An 18,618-nucleotide genomic window follows, 5' to 3' on the forward strand; every position below is an offset into this window, starting at 1 on the left:
ATATGGAAAATGCTCCAGTGTCCCAGGGGTGAATAGCATGCCGGGGGGGTGTGCTTTCCCTGTCTCACAGGCGGTGCCTCCTCCATTGCACAGTGCCTTTCCACAGCGGCCTGGCGGGCTGTGGCAGCGTTCCTCTCCTGGGCCTGTCTCCTATCGGCACCTCAGCGGCCATTTTATAAAAGTGGCGAACGCTGCTGGATTATGATACAGGGGGCATCGCGGTCCGGGTCCCCCGCATACCTCTCATTCGATGCGGTAAGTGTATGCGGCACTGTTTCCTACCAGGCTCTGTGTAGTAGTTTATCATAGTGCTTGTAGTGCATGTTATTTATTTCTGCATTGTTAGTGACTATATGCTAGTGCTGTCTGACAGCCATTTTACTATCCCTGTTTTTCTCTCCCTTGCAGTGCTGCAGGGTACTTATTGCTCGTTTACACTCATCATGTCGGAGAGTGAACGTGATTATTATCCTCAGCTAAAACATTCCACATCCTCAGTACTGTTAGCGGAGGGTGATGTGAACACTGAGGGTTTCTCACATTTATATAGTATATTTATTTGTGAGAATTGGTATTGCACTCTGCCATATTTATGCAGTAAGTTCCTGTGGCTTGACAAGCATCAGACAGGACTAGACTAGTATTTTGCTTTACTACTATAATGTGTGTGCTTATATGTATGTATATGCTATGTGGTCGCATTAGCACACAGCATGCACTGGGTATATTACCATGCGGTTGTTCCTGCAGGTATGACATACACCCTGCTGCTCCACTCTACCTATTACGAGGCAGGTACGTGAGGAGGAACTGCTAATTCTCCCTCCCTGGTAGTTCACGGTGTTCACAGTAGTGTCTCTTTACCTTTGTACAGAGACTGACTACTACCTCCAGTCCATGTTGCAGGGATTTCCCCAACATTGGGCAAGCTTTAGGCAGAATCCGCATATTGCGCCCTTTCGCCTACTTTTCGGCGATGAAGTTTCAAGTGTATGCCACGCTAGGTAGGCGGTCTGGGATTCGCCAAAGCAATACTTTGTCACCAAAGCGAGACCTTTTCGCAAATGCAAGATTTCGTGGGCACAATTTTTATGTTAAGGGTATTCTGCAGAATACCCTTCGTCAGTGATATCACAGGAATGTTGGCTGCAGGTTATCAATTTCCTGTAGTTCATTACATGCCTAGTGAGTACTGCAAACTTGCCCGTGTTTTCTCAAATGCTACGTATTGCAAAGTGGTACTTTGTTGGAAGTCCATATACTCCCTTATGGGGGGGGGGGGGGCGCACCTTCCAGACCAGCTATGACTAAGCTGGGTAGCCAGAGAATGGAACAAGGGGCAGATGCCTTGGATCCATATGTTAATGAGGCAGCCTTGGTTATAGGTCTCCTCACTTCTAGAATTTCCGTGGCAGCGCGCCGCTCCCTGTGGTTCCTGAAGAGCTGATGCAGTCTCAAAGAAAGGGTTGGAATGCTTAACCTTCAATGGTGAGGTCCTCTGGCCCTGATCTGGGAAAAACTTGTGAGCACTTTGGTAGCAGCTAAATCCGCATGTCTATCGGCCCAAGTTCCTTCAGGGTCCTTTTTGGCCCTGTTGGGCCCAGGGTAAGTCCAGAGAACAGTTCTGACGGTACGGGCCTCTCCCTGGGGAACACCAGGGTGGGAAGCTGACTTCTTCAGTTCGCCCAGTGCTGGTATCTGACTACTACAGACACTTGGATAGGAGAAGTGGTCTCTCACGGGTATGCCCTCTCCTTATGCAGACTGTCTCCCAGCCGTTTTTTCACAACAGGCCTTCAATCAGACAAGGCCCTAGAATTCCAGAAAGAAGGGCACTATGCTCCAAGCGGGGGTTATAGTGCCATTTTCATTGCCTCTGAGAGGAACAGGGTTTTACATCCAACCCCTTTCTGGTTCTGACACCCAATGGCTCCTAACTGCCTATTCTCAACCTCAAGTCTTTGAGGGTCCCTTGGTTCAGGATGGAGACCCTGCATTCCATCATATTGGCTATGGAGCCTGGGGATTTTATGGTGTCCTTGGACATTCAGAATACCTACCTGCATGTCCCAGTTGCTTTAGCTCACAAGCAGTTCCTCAGGTTCGCAGTGGCCAATCAACATTTCCAGTTTCAGGTACTGCCCTTTGGCCTTTCCATGGCACCTCTGGTGTTTACCAAGGTTATGGCAGCCCACCTGCGAATGCAGGGAGTCCACCTGTTACCCTATCTGAACGACCTTCTGCTATTAGCAGGGTCTTTGGGGGTACTTCAGGGCCATCTGCAACGGACAATATCTGTGTTGCAGACTCTCACCTGGCTGATAAACTGGAAGTGGTTCCTCACAGACAACGAAGGATCTTTGTGACAGAGGAAAAGATCTCTGCGTTACAGGCAAAGATTCATATTTGTTTTCAGAGTCGCCGAGTGTCCCTTCACTCGGCGATTAGGTTACTGGGATCCATGGTGTCGAGGTTAACTATGGTATAATATGCCCAGTTTTCACTCCAGATCTCTGTAGAAGTTGATCTTCTCCAGATGGAATGGGTTGCCCCATCGGATAAAGACACTGACAATGGTGCTTTCTCCAGAGGGACTGCTTTCTCTGGCCTGGTGGCTACAGACATCCCACCTCAACAAGGGATTCCCCTTTTGGAACTCTGGGTCCTCCTGATGACTGATGCCAGTCTCAAAGGTTGGGGGGCTGTGACAGGTCCACACTACTTTAGGGAAGATGGCTGACGGCAGAATCCTGCTCTTCCGAATAAACATAATAGTACTTCAAGCGGTATTCAGAGCTCTTCAGCAAGCTAGACTAGTTCTTCACAGAAATCCCGTGGAAGTCCAGTCAGACTACGCCACCACAGTGGCTTACATAAACCGCCAAGGAGGAACCAGAAGTCAGGCCGCCCTGACACAGGTGCCCTGCATTCTGACTTGGGTGGAAGGCAATCTTCCAGCTGTCTCTCCAGTGTTCATATCAGGAGTCCTCAATTGGGAAGCAGACTTCCTCAGCCGTCAGGACGTGCATCCAAGGGAATGGTCTCTTCACTAGTAGGTGATTTAATTCCTAGTGAACAAGTGGGGCCTTACAGAGATGAACCTCATGGTCTCCTGACTGTGTACAGGTCAACAAGAGACGAGGCTCTTCTGGTAGACGCTCTGTCGGTCCAGTGGACCTTCCAGTTTGAGTACCTCTTCCCTCCGTTCTCACTTCGAGTACTTCGGAAGTTCAAACAAGAAGGAGGTGCGCTCCTGTTGATGGCTCCAGTGTAGCCCAGAAGTAACTGGTACTCAGATCTTCGGAGTCTCTCCATAGACACTCCGATGCTGTTACCTCAACGTCTAGACCTATTGTCTCAAGGTCCTTGCCATTACCCAGACCTGAGTCGTCTGTCTTTGACGGCGTGGCTGTTGAGACAGCCCTTTTAAGGTCCAGGGGTTTTTCTAGCTCTGTAGTTAACAGCATGCTCAGAAGCCTGCATCTGCAAGAATTTACCACCGTGTGGAATACTTTCTTTGAATGGTGTTTCCCTAGAGGCTATGAACCTCCAGGTGTTTGGGATATCCAGAGTTTTAGCTTTCCTACAGGTGGATTTAGATCAGTCTTCGCCTTGCTTCACTGAAGGTGCAAGTTTCTGCCCTGTCAGTGTGGTTTCAGCGTAGGATTGCTACTCTTCCTGATGTCTGCACCTTTATGCAAGGTGTACTTCATATTCGGCCTCCTTTTGTTCCACTAGTGGCTCCTTGGGATTTGGCTGTGGTCCTGAGGGCTCTCCAAGGACTGCCATTTGAACCACTGGGCTCAGTGGATTTAAAATGACTTGCAGCTAAGACTGTTTCTTCTGGCCATTGCTTCGGCCAGAAGGGTGTCAGATTTGAGGGCTCTCATGTCGCCCTCCCTTTCTGATTTTTCATAGGGACAGGGCGGTGCTTCGCACTTTGGTTTCCTACCTAAGGTGGTATCTAGTTTCCACATTAATGAGGAAATTATAGTGCCGGCCTTTAATTCCCCAGCCTTCACAGCTGGTGAGGCCTCCTTGGATGTGGTACGTGCTCTAAATTTGTTTACCGTACCAATTCATTTAGGAAGTCAGACTCATTGTTTGTCATCTATGGTTTCCGTAAGGATGGTTGGCCTGCCACTGAGCAAACTTTGGCAGGGTGGATTCTCATGGTGATTTCTGAGGCTTACATTCATGTGGGCCTTCCTGTACCATCCTCTGTTAAAGCTCATTCTACTCGGTCTGTGGGTCCTTCGTGGGCAGCTCATCGTGGTGCCTCCTGCTGTTCAGCTCTGCAAGGCAGCCATGTGGTCTTCTGTCCATACCTTTTTTTAAGGTATTATGCATTTGATACCTTTGCCTCTCAGGATGTTTCCTTCGGGCGGTGGATTCTCCTTTCAGCACAGGAGCATCCCCACCCTTAAAGGATACTGCTTTAGGACATCACCAAGGTATCCTGTGGATACCCTATGGACCCTGATGTAGAAAATGAGATGGTGAGAACTTACCCTTATCTCTATTTCTACGAAGAAATGTGATTCTTTTGTTAGGCCGGAGGAGAAGAAAGACTATGGCTTGTTATGTAACTGATTTGGCTTGGGGGCGGGGTATAGGAGAGGGACCCCAGTGCATCCTGGGAGGCTGAAAAATTAACTCTGAGGTGCCCGATGTCTGCCGCCATTGCCTATACACCAAGGTATCCTGTGGAACCCTATGGACCGTAGAAATGGATAACAAGAGTAAGTTCTTACCATATCTCATAGTTTTCCCACCTGTGGGATATCTCTGCCCGTGGGTGGGGACAGCTGAGGGCAGGCTGTTTCAGCGGGGCGCAGCCTTAAGAGCAGGGCTCTTAAGGCTGAAATTTTAAAATCGGGCAGGGTGCTGCTTCCCGCTGAAACAGACTAGCGGGAACACTAAGGTGTGTACCTGCTTTAAACACATGTTCAAGAGGCCTGTTTTTATGCAAAATCCAATCCACCCATCTTGGCAGGGGCTAGTCCCTTTTACTCTTCAAATTGCAAATCTAAAGAATGATTGTATACCTACTTGCATATAATATTTAGCATTAAGAAACCATGCCTTCAAAAACTCGATTTGAACTCTGTTCACCACAATGTACCAACTGCATTCATCCTGCCGATACAGAGAAGGTAGTATAAGCCCCTGCAAATAGGCTACGATGCCACACCTAATCGAATACACTATTTGAATTCAAACTGTAATGATTACCAAGCTAGATGCTTCCTCAATTCTACAGGAAATTCTAAAATCGCAATACACAGTAACTAGTTTTTTTTTTTTTTTTTTTTTAGTGTATAATAACCACACAACTCTAAACACTGTTGTACATTTAACCAAAGAGATTGTAAGCTTGCGAGCAGGGCCCTCTTGCCTTTTGTCTGTCTTTTACAACCCAGTCTTGCTCTATTAATGTTGATTCAAATTGTAAAGCACAATGGAATACGCTGCACTATATAAGAAACTGTTAAAATGAACAAACATTTATTTATTAACAGTAAACCTTTTGCGGAGACCAGGGTAATTACATATGACTACCTATGTCACAGAACAATCTGGGGCGATTCATTTGTTTCTAGGTAGTGTAGCTCCCGTACAAAATAACTGGGATCTATTCAATTGTTTTTGGTGACCAGCCCAGAGGCTGCACTTATTGATGTATTTCTGCTCAGACCCTCCTGAGATGCGAGCAGTAATCCGCGTAAAGTAGGGCTTTAACTATGGTTGTGAGTGCACCTTAACTACAGTGTGCCCGGCACTTGCCACGGGAGAAGCCACTTAACACAGATCTTGTGCATTAGGGTGCAAGCATGCATTGGATGTTACCAGTGCAGGGCATGTCCAAATAATTGAATAGCTCCTATGCAGTTTAGATGGGAGCTATAAACAATTGTATCTTCCCCTCTGAAAGTTGCAATACCTCCTTAATCATATACATATCCTCAACTGGCAGAGTGCCTGGACTTAATGCCCATTGACGAAGCTCCAAAGGAACTATTTCAGTGAGTGCCACCTATTAAATATAACCTGTTTAAAGTTGTACATACTTACACATACATACTTTGCATAACATTAGCTATATATTCAGACCACATTAATATCTTTTGACAAGCAACTGTGGTCATCATAGTCCCTGGCCACACATCCTATTCTGTGGTGTCTTTAAGGTTTTATGACTAAGCTCTCCAGAACGGAACGTGATTTGCTGCGTAGGGTGCAGTGGAGCCCTGCCTCTTCTGCTGCATTAGGGTGACAACCTAATTGTCTGTATATGACGGCTATTGACTGCCTATGCTGCATATCTGTGCCTCTGCTTTCTAAAGGGGACACAACTACAGAGGTCCTGGCGACTTTAGTTCTATTATGGAGGTGGATGATTAGTTTTAGGAATATATAAAAAGCAGCATGGGTATTTAAGCACCACATTCTCGCAATATAGGGATTGCTCAAATGAATGTGTTCTAGTTCCTGTAAGCTGCCCAAAGAGTGTCAGAGACTTGAGTTTACTTTGTGGGCAGTTATCCACAATGCTGCACTACTGATGTGTTTAGTTAAGTGATGGCTGTAACAGTGGCGTCTTTCGCTAACAAAAAATAAAATCGAATTGGTTCATACTGTCCATTTGGACTAAATTCCTAATTCACTAGTTTAGGAAAAGCCTTTCTGTAAATTCATAGTTTGTTGATCAGGAGGTAAAATTCTGTGCTTCCTGAGTGTTATCTGTAGGTGAGGAGTATCGGGGTTTCTGGATTGTCTTTAATATATAGAACAGTGTCTGTCTGAGTGAACATTATCCACAAAACATCTGCTCTAGGCTGTGAAGAGAAGCCAGGATGCTTCTTATAGTAGTGATTACAGCATGGTAGCAAACTGTGCTGGTTAGTGCTTGACGCATTTGAGAAGCCTACAAAGGGCTGATGCAATATGTTCTGTACAGAGCAGCCTGAAACTGACACAAACCTTCTCAGTATCACTTATACGCCTGTGCCCTAGATAAACTTGCCAAGTTTAGCACTTGGTTGAGGGTTTTTTTTTTTTTTTTTGCTCAACTTATTTTGTTTAAAATTTCCTCTGACTGTCTCTTCCAGAGGGGGAGTGAAAGCGTCCTACTTGGTGCCTTTTAAAGTGTGAACACTTTTTTTTTTTTTTTAATTGGGTGGTTAAATAAAACCTTTCCAATGGCTTACTTGACACAGTTTGTTCGCGATCTAGAAGCCTGTATTGTAAGGCCTGGTGCATCTCAGAACGACATGTAATCCCAGCCGACACGACGTCCTATGGCAGGATATTTCAGGTGGCTGTACACACTCCAAGATCCGGTGTACTACCACGTGATATACTCTTACATACTGCATGCCATCCCATCTGACGTACAGCACATCAGATGGTATGCCAGCACTAGTGTTCCCGCTAGGCTGTTTTAGCGTGGCGCCCTGCCCAGTTTCAAAAGGGCAATTTCAGTATGCACCCTGCGCGTTTTTGCGGCGCACCACTGAAACAGCCTGCGGGTGGGGAACACTGCTGTGTAGCTATCACCGCCGGTGAATAGAGCGCCCAGCATTTATACACAGAAGGGAGAGCTTGGAGGGCAGCTCAGCACGTCCGTAAGTGCCGGCACACCCCATTTTTGGGCACCAGAGTGCCCTGCGCCGGACCTAGAGTGAACACTACAACACACGATGCGCAATTAAGGGTACACACTAGGCGATGTGGACGATGTATTTGTGTCAGAACAATATACTGTCAATTATGTCTCCTGGTGTTTACCTGGCCTAACGAAGAATGTAAGGTGCATACAGTACCAATGCAGGCAGGTTAGGGGTGTTTACTACTACCGCTTTTCTGACCTGAGATTTGGAACATGGCTCCAAACTGGGTCAGACCCGGCATAGATCTTCTTCTTTTTTTTTTTTTTTTTTCCCACTGCGGCGCCGATCCGGGTTGTTCCTGGATCTGTGCTGTGCACACGGGTGCAGTGCCGGAGTTTGGAGATGAGTCTCCTAGTGATGTAAACTGGTCCCTTGTCGGATGACTCTGGTTACCAGTTTACACTGTGCCTTACCTGGGTCCTTCCTGGGGATTACCCTTCTAGCTAGCTGGGTTGACTTCCTGGGTGAATGGACCTGGGTGGAGCAGTTTCCACTTGCCAAAATCCCGGGTTGATGTGCGCTCACATGCAATAACTCTGGATTTTGAGGCTAGTGGAAAAGGGGTATAACACTATATGGTGCTGCTCGATTGACCAGGGTAGAATCAGCCAGTTCCCTGGACGGAGAGCATACCATTAACACACTGACTACACAGTGCTTCTTGTGTTGCCTGACCACATTTTAGACAACCCCACTGTATAGATCTGGATGTGCTTACTCTGCCAGATGCTATACTGCAAGTATATTTTCTACAGCAGTTTCTTATAGTCAGTAAATGCCTATTACAAACTCCTCCTACTGTGTCATAAGAGGACTAATGGTTGCCACCACCATGTTCCTACGTCAGCAACTGGTCCATCCTGCATGGTGACTGCTAATTTTCACTGACAGCTTGCTATGGAACAGAGCTGCTTTTGTAGATAGCCAGTTGGTGGTCTCAAACTGGGCTCAGCTCAGAAGTTGGAAAACGCATTTGCACTTCTAATGGTTACAGGATACGAAGCAGGTGCAAGTATCTTAGAAGAAAGTAATGTTTGATAGTTCCATTAAAATTTCCTTAAGACACTACTCAGGTGAAGGTACTAAGCACTCACCCAGCATATGTGATTTTTAATAGTTCATATTTTGCTCATAGAGATCCTTACCTAATCTTTTAGATGTCTAAACTGTATGTATTTCCTGCTCCTGTCCCTTTAACAAAATCATTTTGAGGCATATAGCCTCACACTGGAAACATGCAAAGTATTTCCACATAGGGAGAGGCAGTCTACTCTTCTCCCAGGTGGGTAGGGGATTTAATCTTTAAATCTCCTGCCCCAAGATACTTTCATGAGACCTCCTCTGGTATCTAACTGTATCTTCAAGCCAAAAATCTGCTTGATTGCGGTCCACTAATCCTTGGGCTCAAGTGTGGCACTTTGCTAGCTGCTGCTCCCAGGGGTCACTGTAGTTGTGAAAGGCACCTACTCAGTGTTACATAAGTCTTTCAGATGCAGTGGCTATAGCTGCAGCTGTACTCTTATGATGGGTACACACTAGAACGATATCTGCACTATTTGTCATATTGGAACGACAAGTCGTGAAGATCATTTAGTGTGTACCCACTATTGTGTGCTGGTGCGGGTCGCATACAAGATCTTCTGATTGGCTGTGCAGAACAACCAATCAGACATTATTGTATGTGGGGCTGTGCAGTTTAATGAAGGCAGGAACAAGGTATTTCTTTCATCCACTAAGGGACACTGGAGGTGCGTACGCTGGGGTATAGAGGCGTGGATAGCTGGAGCTGGCACTCTAAAATTTAGAAGTGTGGAGCTCCTCCCCCTCTATGCCCCACCAGCCCTCAGTTTAGAAAATGTGCCTACGGAGCTGGTCACAACCTGCTGTGCTCCAGCAAGTCATTTATTTTATTTAACATATTTATTTTTGTTTTATTATTTTATATCTGGGGTGTCAGTGCAGGGAATCTATTCTGTGGGAGGGGGTACCTCTTCCTATGTGTCCCAACCAGCCTTCTGTTTTATTTCTCATCACTGCTGTGTGTCTGGGTGACTGTTGTTTATCCATGTCAAACAAAACTAAAGCTGCTCAAAAGATGTTTCTGTTCTAAGTTTAACCACAAACTATCTAAGCTGCATACCACTGGGTCCACGTTATGTGATGCTTGTATAACAATTGATCCACCGATGGCTATTCCTGACTCAGTTGCTCCGCCGTGGGCCTCTGACATGGTAGGCGTTATGTCAGACTTAACGTCAGTTAGCTGAGGCACGTAAGTCTCAACCTCCCTGGGTGGCGGGGCTAACTAAGTCTCTCGACACCTTGGTACAGGTTATGGGCACAGCGGCATCCGCACCCTCCACTTCCTACCAGAGACCGAAGCGTACTCTGACGACTGTTCTCCAGTCAGAGGAGTCGGAGGAAGAATTCCTTACTATGGAGGATACCGAAGAAGGGGAATTGGAGGTTGCGTTACAGGACGACAACCCTCAGGAGTTAGAGTCCACCTCTCCCGAGGTGGAATCTTTAATTTTGGCGGTCAGAAAGACTCTGAATTTACCTGAGGATATAATTCCTCCATCACAGGAGTTTGAATTATTTAACGAACAACCGAAGAGCTCTGCAGTTTTTCCATTCTCGCTGCAACTTCAGCAACAGCTCTCGGTAGCTTGCAAACAGCCGGATAAGAGGTTCCAGATTCCGCGACGGTTTTCATCTAGTTACCCTTTTCCTTCATTCATGATGAAGTGGGAAAACCCTCCTCCAGTAGATGCGTCTGTCTCCCGTCTCTCAAAGAAAACAGCACTCCCAGTACCGGGAGCTACAGTACTAAAAGATCCGTCAGATCGTAAGTTGGAGATCTATTTATACAGCAGCGGGTGCTCAACTCAGGCCCACACTTGTTACCGCTTGGGTTAACAATGCGGTGGTTTCCTGGGCAGATCAATTGATTACAGGATTGGACTCAGGTAATTCCAGAGCAGAGTTACGTCTACTAGCAGACCACATCCGTGAATCTGCAGTTTACATGGGAGAAGCTTCAAAGGATATCAGTCAGATTAGTGCTCTCATATCTGCTTCGGCGATTTCGGCCCGCAGAGCCCTCTGGCTACGCGCTTGGCAAGCTGACGCAGAATCCAAGCGTGCGGTGGAAAGTCTACCATTCACTGGCGACATGCTGTTCGGGCCAGAATTAGACAAATGGATATCCCAAGCCACAGGGGGTAAATCTTTCCTCCCATCAGCTGCATCGGCTCCCAGAAGAAATTACACGGGACCTTCGTTTAATCCCTTTCAGGCGACACATTCCTTTCGTGGTAGGACCAGAGGTGCGCCCACGCAACCAAGAGGTGGCAGAGGTAGAGGTCGTCCACACACGGTTGCTCGTAGACCAGAGCCTAAACCAGCTGAGAAACAAGTGGCATGACTCTTCTGTCCCACCTGGGACCATCTGCAGTAGGAGGCCGCCTGCAAAGATTTCAACGAGTTTGGAACCAGACTTCCATGGATCCGAAGACTAATTACCCTGGGGTACCGAATAGATTTCGAGACACCCCCCCCCCCCCCCCCCACACACCTCGCTTCTTCACTACAAGTCTGCCAATACAGGCAGAAAGAGCCAAGGTTCTACAGGAGGCTATCCAGTCTCTAGTAGTATCTTCTGTGATAGTTCCAGTTCCGGAACTTCAACTAGGTATGGGGCTTTACTCAAACCTGTTTGTAGTACCCAAGCCGGATGGCTCGGTCATGCCCATCTTAAACCTAAAGTCCTTGAACTGGTATCTGAAGATGTATCGTTTCAAGATTGAGTCTCTAAATTCAATAATAGCGAGCTTGGTACCAGGTGAGTTCCTATTATCCCTGGATATCAAGGACGCATATCTCCATGTTCCTATTTGGGAACCACACCAGGCTTTTCTGCATTTCTCCATTTTGAAGGATTATTATCAATTTCGGGCATTGCCGTTCGGGTTATCCTCGGCTCCCCGCATCTTCACCAAACTCATGTCAGTCATGATCGCTCTCCTTCGGTCATCAGGAGTGAACATAATACCTTATTTGGACGATCTGTTACTCAAGGCTCCATCGGTGCCTCTTCTATCAGATCATGCCTTACTGACATATCACATTCTAATCCAACATGTTTGGATAATCAACTTTAAGAAGTCGAATCTCAGTCCGTCCCAGAAACTTTTATATCTGGGCATGCTATTGGATACGAAATCTCATAGGATTTTTCTTCCAACAGACAAGGCCAAGGATATCCGACTGTTAGTTCAGCTGGTCCTCAAAACAAAGACTGTAAATGCTTCTTTGTCTGCGTCTCTTGGGGAAAATGGTAGCTGCTTTCGAGGCACTACAGTTCGGCCGGTTCCAATCCAGGGTGTTTCAGCTGGACCTGTTAGCACAGGGGTCAGGGTCTCATCTGTTCCTACATCGACAGATCCGTCTGAGCCCGGTTACCAGAGTAGCCCTTCTTTGGTGGACATAATCCAGCAATCTGTTAGCGGGAAAACAGTGTGTGGGACTGGATCATCATAACCACGGACGCCAGCCTTCGAGGATGGGGCGCAGTAGTCCTCGATTATCACTTTCAGGGTCGATGGTCCCCTCTAGAACAGAAGTGGCCCATAAATGTGTTGGAACTCAGAGCGATTTACAATGCTCTGTTAGAGGCAACAGAGTTGCTAAAGGCTCGTCCGGTAAGAGTTCAGTCCGACAATGCGACGGCTGTCGCTTACATCAACCGCCAGGGCGGACTGAGTCGCATGGCTATGCGAGAGGTATCTCTGATCCTCCGGTGGCCCGAGAATCAGTCGATAATCCTGTCAGCGGTATTCATTCCTGGTGTGGACAACTGGGAAGCGGATTACCCAAGTGTCGACAGGATGTCCATCCCGGGGAATGGAAGCTTCATCCAGACGTGTTCAACGCGCTGATACGTCGATGGGGATGTCCTCAGGTGGATCTCATGGCGTCACGATTAAATCGTCAGCTTCCAGTATACGTGTCAAGAACTCGAGATCCGCAGGCGGAAGCAGACGCTCTGACAAGTCCGTGGACCTACGACTTCGTTTACCTTTTCCCTCAGATTCCACTTCTTCCTCGTCTTCTAAAAAGAATAAAACAGGAGTCGGCCTCGGTAATTCTCGTGGCCCCGAACTGGCCTCGGAGAAGTTGGTTCTCGGACCTTCGGTCCCTATTATCAGACTATCCGTGGCCCCTTCCTCTGCGCCCAGATCTTCTACAGCAGGGCCCTTTCATACACCCCAACTTAGTGCAGCTGCGTTTAATGGGGTGGCTCTTGAAACCGATATCCTAAGACATAGGGGTATCCCAGACGCAGTTATTCCCACCATGCTACGCGCCAGGAAGCCAGTTTCGGCTGCGCATTATCGCATCTGGCGCGCTTATATCTCATGGTGTTCCAGTCGGGATCTTCCGTCTAGGACCTTTCGCTTATCCTAGTTTCTGCTTTTCCTTCAGACGGGTCTGGATTCTGGCCTTCGTCTGGGAACCTTAAAGGTGCAGGTTTCTGCCCTTTCCATTTTCTTTCAAAGGAAATTGGCCTTATTCCTGAGGTGCAGACGTTTCTTCAAGGGGTCTTGCGCGTGCAACCTCCTTTTGTACATCCAATTGATCCTTGGGATCTTAATCTAGTTCTTCTGTTCCTTCAGTTGGCCATGTTTGAACCTTTGGAGGAGGTTGATCTTAAGTACCTATCTTGGAAGACGGTAATCCTCCCTGGCTCTCGCTTCGGCTTGTAGGGTTTCGGAATTGGGGGCTTTTTCCTATAAACCTCCTTACCTAGTGTTTCATGCGAATAGAGCGGAACTCCAGACGATAGCCGCTTTCCTTCCTAAGGTCGTGTCGGCTTTCCATGTCAATCAGCCTATTGTGGTACCATTGTTGGTGGAGGACTCTGGTTCTTCTACCTTGGATGTAGTTAGGGCTCTCCGCATCTATGTTGACAGGACTGCTTCCCTTCGTAAGTCTGAGTCGCTTTTTGTCCTCTATGATACGGTTCGGAGGGGTTGGCCAGTGTCTAAGCAGACTTTAGCACGTTGGATCCGGCTGACTATTCATCAAGCGTATGTTAGTGCTAACCGTCGGCCTCCTTCGTCAATTTTGGCTCATTCCACATGTTCTGTGGGTGCGTCATGGGCGGCCTGTAGAGGAGCATCTACGTCACAATTGTGCCGGACGGCCACTTGGTCTTCAGTTCACACGTTTGTCAAGTTTTACAAATTTGATAAGTTTGCTTCAGCGTCCCGTTTTGGCCGCCTTGTTCTACAGGCGCCACAGAGCACTCCCGCCCGTGGGGATAACTTTGGGATGTCCCCAGCAATATGCACCTCCAGTGTCCCCTAGTGGATGAAAGAGAGAATGGGATTTTGGTACCTACCAGTAAATCCTTTTCTCTGATTCCACAGGGGACACTGGACGCCCACCTCTGCGCTCTATGCCTGCCTGTTCGGTTTTGTTCTGTATGTTGTATGATTCAGTTATTGTGTGTTCTTCTCTCCCTTTCACTCCGCTTGTTCTCCACCTCCTCTGTCTTCATTTTCTAAACTGAGGGCTGGTGGGGCATAGAGGGGGAGGAGCTCCACACTTCTAATTTTTAAAGTGCCAGCTCCAGCTATCCACGCCTCTATACCCCAGCGTAAGCACCTCCAGTGTCCCCTGTGGAATCAGAGAAAAGGATTTACCGGTAGGTACCAAAATCCCATTTTATTCTGTCCATTAAATCGCATAGTGTGTACATGCAATCTTGGATGTTCTGGGATGAAGAGAATGTCACAACATCAGCAAAATTTCCCGTCATTTAAATGTGTACCCGGACTACAGCAAGGCAGCACTGCATTGCTAATTGTGGTTTCTCTTTCATCCACTAGGGGACACTGGAGTTGCTTACGCTGGGGTATAGAGGCGCGGATAACTGGAGCTGGCACTTTAAATAATTTAGAAGTGTGAAGCTCCTCCCCCTCTATTCCCCACCAGCCCTCAGTTTAGAAAATGTGCCTACGGAGCTGGTCACAATTTGCTGTGCTCCAGCAATATTTATTTTATTATTTTAATAGCATCTTTTACACTTTATTGGTACCCTTCGCCACCTCTTGAAAGGTGGGGTCCGGGTACCTGGTGCCCTGTTATACAGGAAGGATTGCACAGTGCTTATTAAAAAAGCAACTGACAGCTCCTTATTGCCACACAGCACTTCTACAAGCACTGAGGACAAGACAGTGTGAGAAGCAGGAGTGCTGTTATCAGAGAGGCCATCCAAGGGATGCAGTGAGTACATCAGCTGCGCATCCCCCGGCTCCTGTCCCCGCTGGCTTCAGAGCGTAGCGCTATAGCGCTTCTCCACATTACATACTCCACTAGGTGTATCCTCCTCCCCTCTCCCCGCTGACACCCGCAGCATAGCGCTCCTACTCAGCGGGGCTTCACAGGGGGAGGTGAAAGCTCCAGCGCGACTGCTATTTTCAGAGCCCTTAGGGCATGAAGAAGGGGGTGGAGCCTAACAGCGCGGGCTCTGTCTCCATTCAGACCGGCAGCGGCTGTTAGAACAGCGTGGCTGCCGTTTCACATGTGTCTGACTGCACCAATTTAGCAAGAGTGTAGCAGCAACTACTACAGAAGGGCTGGTTCCCTTGATTGCATCCCTGGGAGCCTGTGAGCACAGGGGAGTGTACAGCAGGGAATCAATTATGTGGGAAGGGAGTTGTGTGATCTCGTCCTGTTTCCCAAACTAGCCTTCTGTCTTCTGTATCTGTCCCTCTGTATGGGTGACTATGGTTGAATGCCAAACTCTTTGCAAAAGATGTTTGTTCAAACTGTATACTAAACAAGCATCATATAACATGCTTGTATAGTTATCTATCCACCTATGGCTATTACTGACTCTCCTGCTCCTCCATGGGCCGCTGACATGGTACAAGTGATGGCTGACTTAACGTCACAGTTGGCTGAGGCTCGCACCTCCCAGGGTGTCAGGGTTAACAGTCTCTAGACATCCTCGTACAGGTTATAGGTACCGCTGTTTCTACTCCCACTTCCTACCAATAAATGCCCTCTAACGACTGTTCTCCAGTCAGAGAGGGTCTGACAAGGAAATCCTCACAACAGAGGATACTAAGGAGCCTGATTGGAGGAAGTTTGTATAATGACTGTACTCCAAGATTTTCTCTGCCTTTTTGGCTAAGATCAAGTGGAAAAGGCTGCAATAAACAGGCAAACAGATCAAGAGAGTCCCATTTAGTATCTGTTCTTATCAGTTTAATATCTGATACGCCCCCTATATGTGGGCCATATATAGAGTCTGCCTCTACTGGGGTGAAATTCTTAATTCTGGCGGTCAGGCAGGTATTTAATCTACCTGTGGAATATAGTTCCTGCATCCCAGGAGTGTATTTTTGAGTACATTACTCCCTGTGTCAGGGTCAGAACAGCAGTACTCAGGTAGCATCCAATTACATTGTAATTGTTCCAGGCTAACTATCTTCTCAGTGACTACCAAAAAGGTCGTCTGTTTTTCAGTTTTTGCAGCCCTAGGGACACTCCACCCTGAACACGCCTGATCTCGGAGGGTCAGGCCTGGTTAATGGGAGACTGCTGGGAATACCAGGTGCTGTAGGCTAAAATAGTCTGGAATCAGCCATATAAGAGGTTCCAAATTCATCGTCTGTTCCTGTTCAGCCACCCATTTCAGTCATCCATGATAGAAAAGGGGGAAACATCTCCCCCTGTTGACGAGTCTGCTCACTGTCCCTTTAAGAAAACTACACTCCCAGTACGGGCTGCCTCATTGTTGAGGGACCCTTCTGATTGCAAGTTGGAGTCAATGCTGCACTCTATTTATACTGCAGTGGTAGTTTAACTTAGACCTACGCTAGTTACCGCCTGGGTTAACAAGGCTATGATTTGCTGGGCTGACCAGTTGATTGCGTTGATCAGGTACTTGCAGGGCACAGTTACGTTCTTCTGGCAGAACACATTGTGAGTCTGCAGTTTACTTGGGAGAAGCTTCTAAGGAGCTCTCATATATGCTTATGCTATTTTGAACTTCTGAGCCCTCTGGTTGTGCGCTTGGTAACCGGATGCAGAATCAAAGCGTGCGATGAAGGGTTTACCATTCAATGGTGACATGGTTTTTGGCCCAGAATTGGGCAGATGGATATACCAGGCCACAAGGGTGGGTGGGTGTGTAAGTCTTCCTTCGGCTCCCAGAGGATCTTACATGGGACCTTTGTTTCTTTCCTTTCGTATGCCACATTCCTTTCATGGTAGAGCCAGAGGTGCTCCCATGCAAGCAAGAGGCGACAGAGGTAGAGGTCATCCACACAATGTTGCAGGTCGACAGTAACCTAAACCAGCTGAGAAACAGGTGGCATGACTGTCTTCCGCCCCAACTGGGATCTCCTGCAGTGGGAGCCCGTTTTGCAGAAATTTCAAAAAGTTTGGAACTAGACCTTTTCAGATCAGTGGATTCACAGACTGATTTCCCTAAGGTAACGAATGGACTTCAAATTCCCCCCTCGTCTCGGTACTTCCCTACACGTCTGCCAATACCTGCAGACAGGGCCAGGGTTCTACAGGAGGCTATCCGGTCTCTACTCCGATCCTCGGTGCTAGTACCGGTTCCAGAACATCAACTAGGTATGGGGTTTGTACTCAAACCTGTTTGTAGTACCAAATCCAGATGGATCGGTTTAGGACCTCCTAGTCCTTTAAAACCTGTATCTTAAGATATATATCGTTTCAACATGGTGTCCCTGCAGTCCATCATTGTGTGGTTGAAACCAGGGGAGTTTCTTTTATCCCTGGATATCAAGGACTATCTCCATGTTCCCTTTTGGGAACCACATCAAACCTTCCCGCGTTTTGCCGTATTGCAGGATCACTACCAGTTTCAGGCATTGCCGTTCGGGTTATCTACGGCTCCCCGCATTTTCACCAATCTCATGTCAGTCATGATTGCTCTCCTTCGGTCATCGGGAGTAAACATAATCCCCTATTTGGACGACTTGTTCCTCAAGGCTCCATCGGTATCCCTTCTAACAAACCATGCCTTAGTGATATATCACACTCTAATCCAACACTGTTGGATTAATCAACTTCAAGAAGGGAGCAGTAGAAAGGTGTCCCTAATTCTTTGCGTCTTAGGGAAGATGGTAGCTACCTTCAAGGCACTACAGTTCGGACGGATCCACTCCAGAGTGTTTCAGCTGGACCTGCAGTCACAAGGGTCAGGGTCTCATCTGCTTCTACAGCGACAAATCCGTCGAGCCAGGTTACCAGAGTGGCCCTCCTCTGGTGGACACAATACAACAGTCTTTTAGCGGGCCGAAAATTCGGTATGGTTGTGGATCATCGTAACAACGCATGCCAGCCTTTGAGGATGGGGAGCAGTAGTCCTCGATTTTCACTTTCGGGGTCGATGGTCCCCTCTGGATCAGAAGTGGCCCATAAATGTGTTGGAACTCAGAACGATCTACTATGCTCTGATAGAAGCAACAGAGTTGCAAAAGACACGCCCGGTAAGAGTTGAGTCCGACAATGCTACGGCCGTTGCTTACATCAACCGCCAGGGCGGACTGGTAGTCGCATGGGCATACGAGTAGTATCTCAGATTCTCTGGTGCGCTGAGAGGAAGTCTGTAATCCTGTCGGTGGTATTCATCCAGGGTGTGGACCACTGGGAAGCAGATTACCTAAATCGCCAGGATATACATCCTGGGGAATGGAAGATTCATCCAAACGTGTTCAACGCGCTGATACGTCGGTCCCTATTGGTAGATGACCCGTCGCCCCTTCATCTGCGCACGGATCTTCTACAGCAGGGTCCTTTTCGTCCACTCCAATTTAGCGCAACTGCGTTTAACGGGGTGGCTCCTGAAACCGATATCTTTTAATGCAGAAGCATCCCAGACTCTGATTCCCAC

The 18,618-nt window shown here is 47.6% G+C and overlaps 1 protein-coding gene and 1 pseudogene across 4 annotated transcripts in view; both read left to right on the forward strand.

The window, feature by feature from the left end:
- The window catches only part of MARCHF7 (membrane associated ring-CH-type finger 7), a 44,548-nt gene that overhangs the window by 7,571 nt on the left and 18,359 nt on the right, over positions 1 to 18,618 (forward strand). The window lies entirely within an intron of this gene.
- Positions 15,932 to 15,984, forward strand: LOC148521598 (U2 spliceosomal RNA; annotated as a pseudogene).

This window comes from Taudactylus pleione, unplaced genomic scaffold (assembly GCF_031769625.1).
Source record: "Taudactylus pleione unplaced genomic scaffold, aTauple2 ptg000156l, whole genome shotgun sequence".
In the NCBI taxonomy this organism is placed as follows: Eukaryota; Metazoa; Chordata; class Amphibia; order Anura; family Myobatrachidae; genus Taudactylus; species Taudactylus pleione.